Source organism: Phocoena sinus, chromosome 7 (assembly GCF_008692025.1).
Source record: "Phocoena sinus isolate mPhoSin1 chromosome 7, mPhoSin1.pri, whole genome shotgun sequence".
NCBI classification, from domain to species: Eukaryota; Metazoa; Chordata; class Mammalia; order Artiodactyla; family Phocoenidae; genus Phocoena; species Phocoena sinus.
The window spans coordinates 6,501,416-6,514,942 of record NC_045769.1 but is presented as its reverse complement, the minus strand read 5'-3'; the positions used below and the strand labels follow the sequence as shown (position 1 = coordinate 6,514,942).

The 13,527-nt window shown below is 39.8% G+C and overlaps 1 protein-coding gene and 1 pseudogene across 1 annotated transcript in view; both read left to right on the top strand.

The window, feature by feature from the left end:
• The window catches only part of LOC116757118 (UDP-glucuronosyltransferase 1-1-like), a 46,140-nt gene that overhangs the window by 13,243 nt on the left and 19,370 nt on the right, over nucleotides 1-13,527 (top strand). The gene's annotated exons all lie outside the window — the stretch shown is intronic.
• On the top strand, nucleotides 1,030-1,732 carry LOC116756750 (annotated as a pseudogene).

Genomic DNA, 13,527 nt, shown 5'->3' with positions numbered 1-13,527 from the left:
GTGGCCCAGAAGACCTAAGATGGACAAAATATTGGAATCGAGCACATGCCTGCAACCCAGCGTGGCCTTTGGGTTCGAACCAGCAATGGAGGTCATTTTGCTTCACCAGATTATCTTGACTCATATCCACCAAACAAGGAATGTATCTACATTTTGGAAGCTGCTTCACGTCAAAAAACACAGCTGACCTTTGATGAACATTATTGTATTAGAACCATCATTTGAATGTCGGTTTGATCACTTGGAAGTTCGAGACGGGCCGTTCGAGACGGGCTGTTTCTCCACATGTAGATCGTGACTGTGGTGTGAAAAGTCCTCCATTAATTAGATCAACAGGGAGATTCATGTGGATTAAGTTCAGTTCCGATGAAGAACTTGAAGGACGGGAATTTCCAGCAAAATATTCGTTTATTCCAGATTCAGACTTTACTTACCTAGGAGATGGCCAGTTTGAATTGTCAGGAGCTGACGGAATAGTACGTTGGAGTCAGGTAGAACAAGGGGAGAAAACAAAACCTGGCCAAGCAGTTGATTGCATGTGGATGATTAAAGCTACTCCAAAAGATAAGATTTATTTGAGGTTCCTAGATTATCAAATGGAGCACTCAAATTAATGCAAGAGTGCATGAGAAACAGGCACAAGAGTGCATGAGAATGCAAGAGAAACTTCGTTGCAGTCTATGATGGGAGCAGTTCTAGTGAAAATCTGAAGGCCAAGTTTTGCAGCACTGTGGCCCATGATGTAATGCTTAAAACAGGAGTTGGGGTGATACGGATGTGGGCTGATGAAGGTAGTCGGCTTAGCACGTTCAGAATGCCTTTTTTTTTTTTTTGCGGTACGCGGGCCTCTCACTGCTGTGGCCTCTCCCGTTGCGGAACACAGGCTCCGGACGCGCAGGCTCAGCGGCCATGGCTCACAGGCCCAGCTGCTCCACGGCATGTGGGATCTTCCCGGACCGGGGCACGAACCCGCGTCCCCTGCATCGGCAGGCGGGCTCTCAAACACTGCGCCACCAGGGAAGCCCCAGAATGCTTTTTACTTCCTTTGTGGAGCCTCCCTGCACAGACAGCACTTTCTTTTGCCATAGCAACATGTGCATCAATAATTCTTTAGTCTGTAATGGGGTTCAAAACTGTGCATACCCTTGGGATGCAAATCATTGTAAAGAAAAGAAAAAAGCAGGACTGCTTGAACAAATCACTAAAACTCACGGAACAGCTGTTGGCATTGCGTCAGGGATTGTCTTGGTCCTTCTCATTATTTCTATTTTAGTACAAGTGAAACAGCCTTGAAAAAAGGTCATGGCTTGCAAAACTGCTTTTAATAAAACTGGATTTCAAGAAGAGTTTGATCCTCCTCATTATGAACTGTTTTCACCGAGAGACAAGGAGACATCTGCAGACCTGTCGGAGGAACTGGACAGCTACCAGAAGGCACGGCGCTCCTCCACTGCGTCGCCACGCATCCACGACTATCACTGCGGATCGCAGGCACCCAGCATCAAGCAAAGCAGGACCAACCTGAGTTCCATGGAACTTCCCTTCCGAAATGGTTCTGCACAACTGCAGCCAATGAAAACATTTAATAGCATCTTCAAAAAGAGAAGCTACGCTTTCAAGCAGGCACATGAGTGCCCTGAACAGGCCCTAGAAGACAGAGTGATGGAAGAGATTCCCTGTGAAATTTGTCAGAGGGAGGGAAGATGCTGCACAAGCATCCATAGCCATCGATTTTTTTTTAACATCTTTATTGGAGTATAATCGCTTTACAGTGGTGTGTTAGTTTCTGCTTTATAACAAAGTGAATCAGTTATACACATATGTATATCCCCCTATCTCCTCCCTCTTGCATCTCCCTCCCTCCCACCCTAGCCATCGATGTTTAATCTTCTACTGAAGGTGACATTAATTATTAAATATGTACGCATGTAGCCTACAGAGCACCCATACTGTCTTCAGCAGCCAGCCCTTTTCTCCTGTCAGAACTAGGAAGACCTTCATTCCCCACTAACCTAATGGAATGGTGAAGTTTTTATCATCTCAGGCAGTCTGTATATGTTAACCCAACCAAGGAACTTACTCCATTCAGTAAAAAACAGAAAATAAGCCTCTGTTGCTCAGTAGCATTTGGAGAGAGGAGGGGTAGTGGTGCGCCGGGCTCAGCTGCCTGCCTGTCTTAGCAGCAGGAAGACTGATCTTGATTGACACAGCTCTGTCAATATTTTGATCCCACAGTAAGTTTAAAGGTAAGATTTTTCTTCACATTCCTTTTATTTTTTTCTTTTCTCTAAATTTAAGTTGTTTTATAAGGCAGTAATTTTACCCTTTCAGTTTCTTATATAAATGGTTCATGTATCACACGTATTTCAATATAGGCATTTGTTCTAGAATTTGTCAAAATAATAACTAGTTACTGTGGTAAGTGCCAATTAAGACACAGAGTTGTGTTCTGTCCATCTGCTTCTTCTTCACTGGTTTCTATACTGCTGCCTTTTAATTACTGGATCCTTAGTCTTTATTTTCTGTGATGTGATTTAGCACTTTTAAGTCACATTTTGTCTTAGTTATATTATACGAGAAAGTTTCATAATCCTGGGATGTATGCACCATTGCCAGTTATACCTAAAAACTTGAAAACGATTAAAATTTTTAGAAGTGCTTTGAAATTCCCCAAGTTTTATCACATTCAGTGATAGCCCATTCACTCCTGTGAGCAAAAAGTCACTTAATTCATTTCGGGGAGGCCTATCATTATATTCACTTCCTGTGTTTCTCATTACTAGATCTGTGTCTTTTATTATTTTTATAAAAAGATGATCTCACTCCCTTTGTGTTGGTTTATCTTATAGGATATGGTAACCAAGGTTGTACGAGAGTTAAAGGAAAATGCCTAAGAAATTGTATAAGCCTTTAGATTGCTTCTTATTTGGGCTAATACATTTTTCTAGTTCTTACCAAGAATAACAATTTCTACTTTTTTAAAAACTGCACTTTTGACCTTATTTTTTTAACGGTACATAAACAATAATTTATAAACATGATATAAAAACTCACTGCCTTTTTTGAGACTTTTGATATTATTTGATACTGTACAAACTTTATTAAATCAAGATTAAAGAGCTACATGACAGATTTCTTTCAGTGTTCACATTAGCAGCTTTGTATACAAATATGCTGTGATGGAACTCTACACGGTAATTTACTGTAAAGACCTTGGTAATGTGTACATAAGCATTTGTTTCCTCTTGTTATTGCGTTTAGTTTATGATAAATTTTTCACTGTGTGACACTTATTGTTCTAAATCACTACACAAATCTGATATTAAAATATATATTATTACATGACAAAAAAAGGTTTTAGTTTGATATAGTCCCATTTGTTTATTTTGCTTTTGTTTCCCTTGCTTAAGGAGACCTATCCCAAAAAAATTACTAATATTGAAGTTAAAGAGCATACTGCCTGTGCTTTCTTCTAGAAGTTTTATGGTTTCAGGTCTTACATTTAAGTCTTTAATCTATTTTGAATTTATTTTTGTGCATGGTGTGAGAGAGTAATCCAGTTTGATCTTTTGTATGTAGTTGTGCTTTCCCAACACCATTTACTGAAGAGGCTGTCTTCCCCTCATTGTATATTCTTACCACCTTTGTCATAGATTAATTGCCCATATAAGTGTGGGTTTATTTCTGCTCTATATTCTGTTGCATTGATCTATGTGTCTGTTTTTGTGCCAGTACCATTCTGTTTTTGTGTGTGTGTGATTCCCAACATTTTTATTTAAAATAATAGCCGTGGGGGGCTTCCCTGGTAGGGCAGTGGTTAAGAATCCACCTGCCAATGCAGGGGACATGGGTTCAATCCCTGGTCCGGGAAGATCCCACATGCTGCGGAGCAACGAAGCCTGTGCACCACAACTACTGAGCCTGTGCTCTAGAGCCCGTGAGCCACAACTACTGAGCCCTCGTGCTACAGCTAGTGAAGCCCACGCACCTGCAGCCAGTGCTCTGCAACAAGAGAAGCCACCACAATGAGAAGCCCACGCACTACAATGAAGCGTAGCCCCTGCTCGCCGCAACTAGAAAAAGCCCGCGTGCAGCAACAAAGACCCAATGCAGCCAAAAATAAATAAATAAAATAAATAGTAAAAATAAATAAATAACATGTTTTTTTAAAAAAATAAAATGAAATAATAGCAGTGGGGAATACGACCATCTTTTCATATTTCCAAATGAACGCTTTAAATAATCCCCAGTTTTTATTACTTATGTGTCCAGATTCTACCAGTTGTGCTTGGCTTCTTTATCTTTCTTTTTTTTTTTTTGGTACACGGGCCTCTCACTGTCGTGGCCTCTCCCGTTGCGGAGCACAGGCTCCAGACGCGCAGGCTCAGCGGCCATGGCTCACGGGCCCAGCCGCTCCGCGGCATGTGGGATCTTCCCGGACCGGGGCACGAACCCATGTCCCCTGCATGGGCAGGCGGACTCTCAACTACTGTGCCACCAGGGAAGCCCCTATCTTTCTTTTTTAGCCCTCACTGGGATCATAAGTTTTCTTTCCGTCAAGGGAAGTTTGTTTGTGATGGTTTCTGGGCTATCAGATTTGGCATGTACAGTTGCAAACATAGTTGGAGCAGCACTCACAGCTAACATACACTAACATTAACAGCAAGAAGAAGTTTTTTACATGGTCTTTCCTCTATGTGTATCATCCCACAAATTGCCTTCAATCATAGACTGAAGTACTATACTGTTTTGATCACTGTAGCTTTGTAGTATAGTTTGAAACCAGGGAAAATGACACCTCCAGTTCTGCTGTTTTTAAAAATTGGAGTGTAGTTAATTTACAATGTTGTGTTAATTTCTGTTGTACAGCAAAGTTATTCAGATATATATTCTTTTTCAGATTCTTTTCCATTATAGATTATTACAAGGTATTGAATACAGTTCCCTGTGTTATACAGTAAGAACTTGCTATGTATCTATTTTATATATAGTGATGTGTATCTGTTAATCCGAAGCTCCTAGTTTAACCCTCCCCTGTCCTTCCCCTTTGGTAACCATAAGTTTCTCTTCTGTGTCTGTGAGTCTGTTTCTGTTTTGTAAATAAGTTCATTTGTATCAATTTTTTAGATTCCACCTATAAGTGATATCACATGATTATTGTCTTTCTCTGTCTGACTTAACTTCACTTAGTATGATAACCTCTAGGTCCATCCTTGTCTCTGCTCCAGTTCTGTTCTTCTCTCTCAAGATTTTTTTTTTTTTTTTTTTTTGGTTATTCAGGGTCTTTTCTGTTTCCATACAAATTTTAGAATTATTTGTTCTCATTCTGTGAAAAATGCTGTTGGTGTTTTAATAGGTATTGTGTTGAATCTGTAGTTTGCCTTGGGTTTTATGGTCATTTTTTTTTTTTAAAGAAGATGTTGGGGGTAGGAGTTTATTAATTTATTTATTTTTGCTGTGTTGGATCTTTGTTTTTGTGTGAGGGCTTTCTCTAGTTGTGGCAAGCGGGGGCCACACTTCATCGCAGTGCGTGGGCCTCTCACTATCGCGGACTCTCTTTTTGCAGAGCACAGGCTCCAAACGCGCAGGCTCAGTAGTTGTGGCTCATGGGCCTGGCCGCTCTGCGGCGTGTGGGATCTTCTCGGACCTGGGCTTGAACCCGTGTCCCCTGCGCTAGCAGGCAGACTCCCAACCACTGTGCCACCAGGGAAGCCCTGTATGGTCATTTTAACAATATTAATTCTTCCAATCCATGAGCACAGTGTATCTTTCCATCTGTGTCGTTTTCAGTTTCTTTCATCAGTGTTTTACAGTTTTCCTAGTATAGATGTTTCACCTCCTTAGTTAGATTTATTCCTAGGTATTTCATTCTTTTTGATGTGATTGAAAATAAAATTGTATCATTAATTTCTTTTTTTGAATAGTTCATTGTCCGTGTATAGAAATGCAACAGATTTCTGTATAATAGTTTTGTGTCCCACAACTTTACCCAGTTCACTGATGAGTTCTAGTAGTTTTTGATCATGTCTTTAGGATCTTCTATGTATAGTGAGTGTCATGTCATCTGTAAAGAGTGACAGTTTTACTTATTCCTTTCCAATTTGGATTCCTTTTATTTCTTTTTCTTGTCTGATTGCCGTGGCCAGGACTTATAATATTATGTTTATTAAAAGTGGCAAGAGTCTTGTTCCTGATCTTAGGAACAAGCTTTCAGCTTTTCACCACTGAGTATGGTGTTAGTTGTGGGCTTGTCATATATGGCCTTTATTAGTCTGAGGTATTTTACCACTATACCCACTTTGTGGAGTTTTTTTTTTTTTTTTTTAATAAATGGATGTTGAATTTTGTCAAAAGATTTTCCCACATCTATTGAGATGATCATATGACTTTTAATCTTCAGTTTGTTAATGTGGTGTATCACCTTGACTGATTTGCGGCTATTGAACAATCCATGCATCCCTGGGATAAATCCCACTTGATTGTGGTATATGATCTTTTTAATGTACCACTGAGTTGCTAATATTTTGTTGAGATTTTTGTATCTATGTTCATCAGTGACATTGGTCTGTAATGTGTGTGTGTGTGTGTGTGTGTGTGTGTGATATCTTTTTCTAGTTTTGGTATCAGGGTGATGCTGGCCTCATAGCATGAGTTAAGAAGCATTCCTTCCTCTCCTATTTTTTGGAATAGTTTGAAAAGGATAGGTGTTAACTCTTCTCTAAATGTTTGGTAGAATTCACCTGTGAAGCCATTTGGTCCTGGACTTCAATTTCTTGGGAGTATTTTATTACTGATTCAATTTCATTATTGGTAATTGGTCTGTTCATATTTTCTATTTCTTCCTGGTTCAGACTTGGGAGATTGTAAATTTCTAGGAATCTGTCCATGTCTTCCAGGTTGTCCATTTTATTGGCATATAATTGTTCACAATAATCTCCTTTATATATTTTGTGGTGTTTGTTTTGACTTCCTCTTTCTCATTTCTGATTTTATTTATTTGGGCCCTCTCTCTTTTTTCTTGATGAGTCTGGCTGAAGGTTTACCAATTTTGTTTATCTTTTCAAAGAATCAGTTCTTAGTTTCACTGATCTTTTAAATTTCTGCCCAGATCTTTATTTTTTTTATACTAACTTTGGGGTTTGTTTATTCTCTTTAGTTACTTTAGGTGTAAGGTTAGGTTGTTTATTTGAGATTTTTCTTATTTCCTGAGGTACACTTGTATTGCTCTAAACTTCCCTCTTAGAACTACTTTTACTGTTTCCCATAGATTTTGGATTGTTGTGTTTTCGTTTTCATTTGTCTCCAGGTATTTTTTTATTTCCTCTTTGATTTCTTCAGTGACCCATTGGTTGTTTAGTAGCACACTGTTTAGCCTTCATGTGTTTGTGTTTTTTGCAATTTTTTCCTTGTAGTTGATTTCTGGTTTCATAGCATCATGGTTGGAAAAGGATATGATTTCAGTCTTCTTAAGTTTACTGAGACTTGTTTTGTGGCCTAGTGTGTGATCTACCCTGTAGAATGTTCCATGTGCACTTGAAAAGAACGTGTATTCTGTTGCTTTTGGATGGAATGTTCTATCTATATCTATTAAGTCTACCTGGCCTAATGTGTTGTTTAAGGCCAGTGTTTCCTTATTGATTTTGTCTGAATGATGCATCCATTGGTGTATGTGGGGTTTTAAAGTACTCTAATATTGTTGTTTACTGTCAACTTCTCTTTTTATGTCTGTTAATATTTGCTTTTTGTATTCAGGTTCTCCTATGTTGGGGCCATATATATCTATATATATACCTAATGCTGGCCCACTGGTAGGTGGAGCCAGATCCTGGAGTCTCTGGCTGCAGGGCCTGAGGGTCCTGGAGCTGGTATCAGCCTGCTGGAGGGTGGGGTGAGGTCCAGGGGGTCCCTGGGCTAGTGCTGATGCACTGGTAGGCGAGTCCATGTCCTGGGCCCTCTGGTGGACAGGGCCAGATCCTGGGCCTTCTGGCAGGTGGGGCCATGTCCCAGGTGGCTGCGAGCTCAGGGGGTCCGAAGGAAGCTGGCCTACTAGTGGATGGGCCTGTGTCTCCACTCAACTAGCTACGTGGCCTGAGGCATCCTAGCACTGGTATTGACAGGCTGGTGGGTGGGGCTGGATCCCAATGCTAATAAGCTAGAGGGAAGATTCCAGAATGTCACTTGCCAGCACAGTGTTACTGTGGTAGAACGGAGCTCCCCAGTAGAGCTGCTGCCAGTGTGTATATCCCCAGGATGATCTCCTGTTGCCTCCTGCCTCTCTGGGAGGCTCTCCAAGATCAGCAGGCAGGTCTGAACCAGGCTCCTTTCAGATTACTGCTTCTTGCCTGGGTCCTAGTGTGTGTGAGATTTTGTGTGCACCCTTTGAGAGTGGAGTCTCTATATCCTACAGCCCCCTGGCTTTCTGGAAAGTAAGCCCTACTGGCCTTCAAAGCCCAATGTTCTGGAAGCTCTCCTTCCTGGTTCTAGACCCCCAGGCTGGGAAGCCCAATGTAGGCTCATATCCTTCAGTCCTTAGGGAGAACCTCTGCAATTGTAATTATCCCCCATTTGTGGGTCGTCCACCCAAGGGTATGGGTCTTCACTCTACCTTGTCTCCACCTCTCCTACACATCTTCTTGTGGTTCCTTCTTTATATATGTAGTTGTAGAAGATCTTTTCTGCTAGTCTTCAGGTCTTTCTCTTCAGTATTTGCTCTGTAAATTGTAATACTGCTGTACCCGCAGCAGGAAGTGAGCTCAAGTTCTCTCCAATCTGACATCTTGCCCACTTGCCTCAATATAAAGTTATTAATGAGATAGTTCACATGTTTAAACTTCATACTAAGTCTTCAAAATCTGGTATGTATTTCACACGTACAGAACATATCAGTTTGGGCTTTGCGCGTTTCAAGTGCTCAATAGTCCTGTGTAGCTAGTGGCTACTATATCTGACAGCATATGATCAACGCTTGTAAATGTTCCATAGATAAAACTAAAAATGTATATTTTCAATTTTTTATAAAAAAAACCTCGCTGTGCCCAAATCTGAAAATGGTGTCTGAAATTATTTTCCCATTTAACTGAATTTTGGTCAATTTACACATGGAATTTTAATAGTTTTTACTTTAAACATATAGCTGCTAGATTGGTGCACATAGGTTTATGACTGCTGTGTTTTCTTCATAAAGTTTGCTTCTTAAAAATGTTTAATTGTGGTCAAACACCCGTAATATAAGATTTACCATCTTGACCATTTTTTAGGGTATGGTTTAGTAGTGTTAATTATACTCACATTGTTGTGCAACAAAACTCCAGAGCTCTTCATCTTGAAAAACTGAAACTCTATGTCCCTTAAACGACATCTCCCCATTTGCCCAACTCCCTAGTCCCTGGCAATCACGATTTTACTCTCTGTCTCTATGAATCTGACTACTCTAGGTACCTCATATAAGTGGAATCCTATAGTACGTGTCTTTTTGATACTGACTTATTTCACTTAGCATCATGTCCTCCAGGTTCATTCATGTTGTCGTATATGTCAGAATTTCCTTCCTTTTTATGTCTGAATAATATTCCGTTGTGTAGACAGACGACATTTTGCGTTTCAACTGCCAATGGACACAATTTGCTTTCACCTTCTGGCTATTGTGAATAATGCTGCTATGAACATGGGCGTACAATTATCTCTTTGAGATGCTGCTTTCAATTCTTTTGGGTATATACCCAGAAGTGGAATTGCTGGATCATCTGGTATTTCTACTTTTAAGTTTTTGAGGAGCTGCCATACTGTTTTGCACAGTGGCTGCACCATTTTGCACTCCCACCAACAGTACACGAGGGTTTCAATTTCTCCACATCCTCTGCCAGGCATGTTTTCTGTATTTTTTGCTTTGTTTTGTGTGTTTTTCGTATTTTTTTAAATGATAGCCATCCTAATGGGTGTGAGGTGACATCTCATTGTAGTTTTGATTTGCATTTCCCTAATGATTAATGATGTTGGGCGTCTTTTCATGTGCTTATTGGTCACTTGCACATCTTTCGGGAAACGTCTAAGTCCTTTGCCCATTTTTGAATCAGGTCTTTTTGTTGTTTTTGAGTTTTAGGAGTTCTCTATGTATTCTGGATATCCATCCCTTATCAAATATATGATTTGCACATATTTTCTCCCATTCTATGGTCTGCCTTTTTACTCTGTGGTAATATCTTTTGACGTACACATTTAAAATTGTTTCATGAAGTCCAATTTGTTAATTTTTTAGGGACTTCCTTGGCGGTCCAGTGGTTAAGACTGCGTTTCCACTGCAGGGTGCACGGGGTTGATCCCTGGTCGGGGAACAAAGTTCCCTCATGCTGTGTGGCATGCCCCCCGCAAAAAGAAAACCAAAACTATCAGCAGTTTGTTATTTTTCATTAACTATGCCTTTGGTGTAATTTTCAAGAAATCTTCTCCAAATTCAATGTTGTGAAGTTTTGTCCTATGTCTTCTTCAAAGAGTTTTATAGTTTTAGATCCTTGATCCATTTTGAGTTAATTTTTTATATGACATCAGTAAGAGACCAAATTCATTTTTTACATTTGGAGATTTAGTTTTCCCAGCACCATTTCTTGAAACGACTGTCCCTATTGAATATTCTTTGAACCCTTGAAAAACGTAACTTGACCATGTATATGTGAAGTCTGTCTCTTTTAACTTGAAACCTTTATTTAAAAGTTTACTTAAAAATTTTTAAAATATTAAAAAATCTCCATCCAATCTATTTCCTTTGATGTAAGAATTCTGTTCATTCACACAATATAATTACTTTATTCCTTCCATTTAGTATAAGCTCATTCTTTTTGTGTTTCCTTTTTTTATAAACAATTTTATTTGTTGTTAATTTGGGAATTCTCTGGTACTTTTCCATTTCCATGTAAATGCAGTACAGCATCTCCAAATCTCTGACATTCTTGCCTCCATCTCACTTATAAGGGCCCGTGGGGTTAGGTTGAAAGTACCCAGATAATCCATGGTAATCTCCTTATGGCAAGACCCTTAACATAATCATATCTACAAAGTCTCTTTGCCATGTAATCTCACAGCTTCCAGAGATTAGAATGTGAACTCCTCTGCAGGGCCATTTTTCTGCCTACCACACAACATCAGCCTAACGTTAAACCCAGATCTTATTGAAAACTTGAAAGTTTTCCTCTAAGTTGTTGAAATTTTGTTCTGGTCTCTTCTTGGGGAATATCTGTCACCCACAGATTTCTACTTTCCAGGCTCTGTTGCTCTCACGTTGCTCCTCAATCCTACCTACTCTATTTTTCTGACGCATTCTGGGAGATGATCTCTGGAAGAGCATACTTCTACACTGATTTTACTTTTTGCATTATCAGTTATGATCTTTACTGCTCTCAATATGCATTTAAAAATTCACTCTTTTGCTTCCTTCAAGTTAGTTACTGCCCCTCCCATAATATGAATATATTCATTTTCAACAAATGGTTTTGTTTTCATAAAGTTCCAAGGTAAAGAGTTCCTCTTTATTTTGCCAAATATAGATACCTCAAATGAAGCATTCTCCCTGATTTTACATTAAGTATTCTCATTCACTAAGTGGAAAACAAAAACAAAAACGAAAAATCAAATAAGGAGCTTTCCTTAGAGAGCTCCACCTTAACAAAGCTTATTTCTGATTGGGTATTCTACAAGTTGCATATTAATAGGAGGAAAGAGTTCTGTAAGTTACTAATAAGTCCAAAATTCGGCTGCATGGGTTAAAGATGGAGAATAGACTATTACATTAATGAGGTTGTTGACTCTTTCCCAGAGTGTAGTCACATTAGATTGCTGTGTATGCTCATTGGTGGTCGTTGAAATTATACAGAAAGGGTTCAAAGGAGAGTAGGACAAGAGGAAGTGAATCTGTGTTTACTGAGAAAGTGGAATTAGAAATTCCTGGACAAGTAAGCATTTGGGTGTATGATTGCCCAAGATGAAGAGGAACTCCCTCCCTGTTTGGAGACAGAAGAATGGAATCACAGGGGAAAGAAGACTGATCCTTAATGGTTATTTGAAGAGAGTATTCTTTCTTTCAGATGCTTTCTGTTGTGTGAGATAAGCTAAACTAGAACTAGTTAAGTGTGGCGCTCCAGCAGGAAAGTGTCTATCTGGATTCTGCTAAGGTGACTACAGGTCCCCAGGTCTCTTGGAGCTCACAGGAACACAATTTTCCCTCCTGGTGTGTTCCGTGGGGTGGTACAAGTGATTCCATGGAGGGAATCCAACGCAGGGGACTTGAGATGGTCACTTTTGCACCAGAGGAAATGCTTTTCTTCCACTCTGAAACCCATTCAAACCTTTCCATAAAAGACGAATACTTATATACAGGCCTACAGCAGTGTGATTTTTTGAGTCAAGACATTTAAAAAGGATTTTCAGTTTTGAAAATTTTTTTTGGCCATGCCTCACAGCTTGCAGGGATCTTAATTCCCTGAGCAGGGATTGAACCAGGGTCATGGCAGTTAAAGTGCCTAACCACTAGACCACCAGGGAATTCCCTGAAAGTTCCTTAAATGTTTTCTATTTCTGTAAAAGGGAAACTTTCCACTTAGCAGTACTAATCCAGGATATATCAAAACTGAACGCTGTCTTTGCCCTCAACTATTCTAACTACCCAGAGCGGTTGAAGATCTAAGACCTCTGTGTCATCTTGGTGTGCCAGACTCTTACTGGATTCAACTGAAGACTTACCTGACCACTGAACAATGGGGACTTAATTTTAACCATTTGTATACAAATGCACTTATTTTGCTCTATCCAGAAAGGTAATTTTCTACCCTTAATTAGCATAAGCACCATGAAATTGTGCACCTCCCTTCCTATCACTTCAAAACTCCTAACATCCCCCTTCTCTCCCTGCTCCCCATCCCTTCCAGCTCCCTCAACAACCATGAATGTCTTCAACAGTGTGTTCCCTTGCCTGGCAAGCAAATGAACTCATTTTTGAAAAGCCCAAGTAGTCTGTTTTATTCTGATCCTGCTTGTAGAGAGTATATAAGCAGCACTGCTGAGGTACTTCAGTGACTTGTTTATTTGATATGGTTTTAACAGACTCCGCATATCCCTGTAGGAGAGTGGTGGCTGAATCCTGTGTCCCTGCTGTGTATTTTTTGCATGTCATTCCATGGGGATTGGACTTTAAAGGACCAAAGGGTATCCAAACTCAATCTCATATATTCTAAGTTTGTTAACAATGTGCTCAGGTCACATGACTTGTCGGTAAAGAACTAAGAACATGCTGCACTTTTAGTCTGTCCAGTTCAGTTGTCTTTTTGCTCTCATGTCTTACGCAAACCTTTCCTTGGGAGATGACCAAGGAGGATGGAACATTTTGCAGTGGACTGTCCTAAGGCAACCGTGCCCCCTTTGGGGGCATAAATTGTGCCAACAGAAAGCTATCCTCTCAGATGTGTGTGTGTTTCATCACTCAATCAATATTCCAAACTTTCCACTATTCCAGTCTTTCCAATCTTTCTGGCTTTTGTCAAT